At 35.7% G+C, this 4,972-nt stretch overlaps 1 protein-coding gene across 1 annotated transcript in view; it reads right to left on the bottom strand.

Annotated features, from left to right (window-relative positions):
• The window catches only part of LOC105360395 (chymotrypsin-2-like), an 86,511-nt gene that overhangs the window by 81,469 nt on the left and 70 nt on the right, over positions 1 to 4,972 (bottom strand). The gene's annotated exons all lie outside the window — the stretch shown is intronic.

Here is a 4,972-nt window from a genome sequence, read left to right as displayed (position 1 = left end):
TCTCTCTCTCTCTCTCTCTCTCTCTCTCTCTCTCTCCCGCTATCATCCAATACGTAGTACATCGCATCTTACCTGTCTTGGTTCCTCCCACAATTCTTTCCAATTCTTTTCTCAAAACAAGTTTGTAAAATGCAATTTTCTCTCGCAGGTTGGCAAGTCCTCTTATCGCGCTCTATTCGCTACTCTCCATCTCCTTCTATCCTTTTTATTTTTATGCCGTTCCCTCGGTGTTCTTTATTTATCAGTCTTCCTAAAGCTTTGGTTTACTTGCTTCTTTACAGGGATCATGCATACATCTATGATAATGCTTGTACAAGTATTTACTAAGTAGTTTTAAAAATATAATGGCCAATTAATTCAATTGCATGATCGTCTATTGCAAAGTAGGCTACATTAATTTTTAAACAAAATTTTTATATAAACTTGAATTATATTTTTGAATATTCATAGATACAGGCATAACTGAACGCATACCTATACACATAAGTACATCCGTGTATAAGATGCATGCACGCGCGCGCGCGCTTATATATATGTATATATATATATATATATATATATATATATATATATATATTGATTTGCTAATTACAAAAGGATAAGAAATAAAATTGAAATTCAAATACCAAACAATTAAAAATAACAGATAAATATGAATGAGAGTATTAACTGTTAATTGAATTTAATACTAAACCTAACCTAAATCAAACTATCATTTTTTATTTAATTCTAATTAGAATGAAAAGCCATATTATATATATATATATATATTATTGTTGTATTTATCTAATTCAGATATTTAAATACATAAAAACAAATAGATATCTAAAGTATTTCAATATTTTTTTTATTTAATTGATTTTTATAATGGAATAAAAATCGTTTCAACCTATCGAATGAAGCTAATATTTAAATTTTACAAATGTAATAGGAGTATTAAAATATTTACATATTTTAGCGTACTTTCATATAAGAACAATAAATAACTATTATTCTCGTTAAAATAATAAGTTACTGGTTATGAAACCATACTAATGCTCCTTCGCACAGTGCTAAGTCGCGCAAAAATTATTGTTAGAAGCCCGTCTAATGTTCGGTAAGCTTTTGCATAATCTTTGTCGAATTTACATATACATTTGCCACAAATGCATATCGAGCATTATACTTGTGAAATGAAATCAATGAGAAATATATAATGTGAAGTGTAATATATGGCATATAAATACGTATGAACAAAAGAGGAGTGAGCGGGCGGTAGAGAGCAAAGAAAATGAGACTGTAAATAAGAGTATGAACGAGTGGAGAGGAGAGACGGAGAGAAAGTGAGAGTAGAGGACGAGGCGATTAGAGAGGCCAACACCGGGATTCCTTTCAACTTCCGCTTCAGCTGCTCTTCATTTCGCCGGAACGACCTGCAAGCTAGTAACGGACGTAGGAACAAAATCAAGTAACAATTCTGGGATTACGGCAGCACTCCCTCTCTATCCCAAAATGAAATTTCATTCGCGCAAGTCCCGTAGGACGCGGACGCACGTTTCGTAGCCCCACCGCACCTTATATCCTTCTCTTGCACTTTTATATGTGTATGTGTGGTCCCGAAACCAGAAAAATGCAGACTTCTTCAATTTGCCCTTCGTTCTAAGAGAGAAGCTTGCGCCGATGTGTAAAGGTTAGAGATATATAGGTAAGTATCGCATGGGACGTTTTTCTTTCTCTCTCTCTCTCTCTTGCGAGTGAATCGTGCCAGGAGATGATATTATTCCCATCGCGGGTGCTCGAGACTTTTTTCCTCTTTCTCATCGGCACTTAGCTTTCTCTCGCAACAGTAGTCCCCCCACCCCCTCTCTCTCTCTCACTCTCTCTCTCACTCTCTCACTTCATCTCATACACTTAAAGAATTTCGCACTCCATATCTCTTTCCGCTGCGATTGGCGAAACTGCTTTTTTCGACGATCTTTTCTTATGCTACACGCAACCTTCCCATTAGATCTTCCGCATTCTTTTTCTTCTTATCTCCTTTAATTTCCTGGCAAGTATTCGTGACCATTGTAAAATTTCATCAGATGCGGTACTTTAATAGAGCTTTCGCGAGTGTATATTAAAATTTTATTGAAAATTAAGAATATCATTTAACAGTAAATTTCTGAATTATAGATTATTAGATAAAGGCATAAAAGTAACGACGACAACAACAACAACAATAACAACAACAACAACAACAACAACAACAACAGCAACGACAAAAATTTACATATTTATTGAATTTTAACAATATATTTACATTTATACATGGACTAATTATCGATAAGAAGAATACATGTAAAATTTAGATACTCGTATGGAATATTGAAATTTCGTGAAGACGTCGTGAAAATATGCAGAGTTTGAAACACAAGTTTTAAGGTAAATTTCATGATTAAAATGAAAAATAAATGTTCATAGATGCCAGAATATTGATTGATATTACGTCACCATATTGACACGTAATTTATACGTAATTGATAGACAAAACAAATAAATATTAATAATATAAATTAATTAAAAATAAGAATATTAATGTAATATAAGCGTCGCGCATACATTATCAATACTATCGCGATATGCTTAAATATACGCAATGAAATATAAATATTGAACTAAAGTGAAAAGAATGTTATATTTTGATTTTAAATATGCATATGTAAATGCTACATTTTCAACAAATTATCATATTATAATTAGGCTCAAACATAATTTTATATAATTCTTATCGTATTATCAGCCTCGACCATAGTATTATGCGGATGCACTAAAATGTTGAATTCGTATGAATTTAATCATATAACGCTGCCACGTACGTCTTCTGCTCGTGCAATTAATTCGAAAAATGTCAACGTAATAAAAAAAAAAATAAAAAAAAATGTAAATAACAGTAATAATTGCATAAAGTACATTGCTCGTGCCTTTTCCCATTCGCCTCTTTAAAATTGCCTTATACGTAAGAGACAAATTTCGCATAAAATGAATTTATATTGTAAATTAAAATTTATATAAAAATAATCGTAATTTATAATCGTATTATCTTTTATGTTTTTGTTTTCTATCTTGCGAAAAAGGGGGAAAAATTGCAGGAAGAGGAAAAGGTGTCAGCCGCAAAAATTGGCAAACACGCTGAGCAAAGAAGACTCCGGACAATTGCTTCTTTTTCCTTGATATCTTTTCCCAAGAATTGACGAAGTAGCAGCAGACGAATATAGAAGGTAGAGAAAGTCGCAAAGAGGAAAACTCTCTAAGCGTTTCCAAAGTAATGATGTAGACACCTGTTTCTCATTTATTTCTCGCTTCGGTTCAAGGCGCGCGCGCGCGCCCGCGAATTCAACTGTATTTCTATTACTCGCGCGTTTGTTTCCCTTTCTTTCCGCCTTTTTCTGATTTAGCTGTTCCATCTGCTTGTCAACTCTCGCTGCGTCTTAATGGAAAAGTTCCCCCGAAAATTTTCTTTTAGCGTTCTAAGCGGAAAATCTAGCGAATCTGTTAACGATGACAAAGACGTAGCAAGTTTTTCATTTGAAAAGTCTATATTTCCGGGTAAAAAATTTTTTCTCTTCCTTCGCACTTATTATAAACAAAACATTATATGTTTGAGAATTATTTACGTGGTTTCAGTGTCAAATCGAAGATGAGCTAACTTTAATCGCAATTATCAAAGTCTAATGCTTATTTGATAAAACAAGGTTGTTGACTATATTCGACTACATTCGACTACATTGATAGATTAATACACGCACGATTTATACAAAAGATTGAATTATTTTATGTTTGTTATAAGCGCGCCTGTCTCATTAAATAATTGTTGAAATTTAGAATGGTAATCGCAATATAATATGCATTAAAAAGTATTTTTAAATTCTTTGGCCTAAGAAACATCTGAATAAAGAGAAAAAAATCCCATTGCCGGAGCATCGAGCCATTGTCTTCCATTGCTCTGTCAAGTTCGCCTTCTCCTTCCAACAGCTAATGTCTTTAGAATTCCTCGGCAGTTTTCTTTTTTTTTTTTCATTTTATTTTTACCGATGATTTAGACAGAATTCATTGCAAATTGCTGTCAGAGGGAGTTCTCTGCCGTACTCGTAGGCAGGAGATATCACGGAATATACAATAAAGGAACTCTCTGAATGTCCTGTGTCGTATATTCCCATGGCTCACACTAATAAAGTAATAAAGTGTCTGGTCACTGTATGCCCTTCACTCCTACCCCCTCCCCGCTCTTCAATCTTGTGGATTAAAAATTTTCAACACAAAATTCATTAACAAAATTTCGCTCGCATATTTAATTCTTCGTGTATTTGTAATTCACATTAATGCTTGAGGTGGCGAGATTCAAATTACCCCTAATTATTCATGTTCGAACAATTGTCGGTGTTTGATAAACGAAAAGGCCGATTTAAGAAAGTTTGGCTCTTACAACGTCTGTACATAAGGTGTATTCTAAATTACAAAACATCCATATTACATAGAATTTTTAGGATTATTGCCACAAGGAATGAACAGTGAAAGGCGAGATTGAGATGGGCGGACGGCGTGACGGTATTGGGGTGGAAGGACACGGTTAGGTGAGATCAACGAGCCTACAACTCCCCCCCCCCGCCTGTAGGACATCCTTTCACGCGCGCGTATGCGTAAGCGCCTACGCGCTTTAATATCCCCGTGCGTGTGAGTGGTTACGCGGGTATACGCCCAGTTGCCTGGCTGTGTTTGCTTAATGTGTGCGCGAGCGCGCGTGTATGCGCGGCAGCTCACGGAGTAAACGCTGATTAGCATGCCAGCGTGTCGAGATAAGCGGCCTAGTGCCACGATGATATAGTCGGCTCATCCACTCTGCCTGCGGATGCCAGTTCAGTGCTGCCAGGGTCTCGCCGCCTCGTATGCGATAACGTCCCTGGTATCTCTACGTCACCCAAAGGCTGTTACGGACCCCCCCCCCCCCCCCCAC

Source organism: Ceratosolen solmsi, unplaced genomic scaffold, assembly GCF_000503995.2.
Source record: "Ceratosolen solmsi marchali unplaced genomic scaffold, CerSol_1.0 scaffold13, whole genome shotgun sequence".
Lineage (NCBI taxonomy): Eukaryota > Metazoa > Arthropoda > Insecta > Hymenoptera > Agaonidae > Ceratosolen > Ceratosolen solmsi.
The sequence above is the reverse complement of the archived record's forward strand: the minus strand, read 5'-3'. Positions and strand labels throughout refer to the sequence as shown.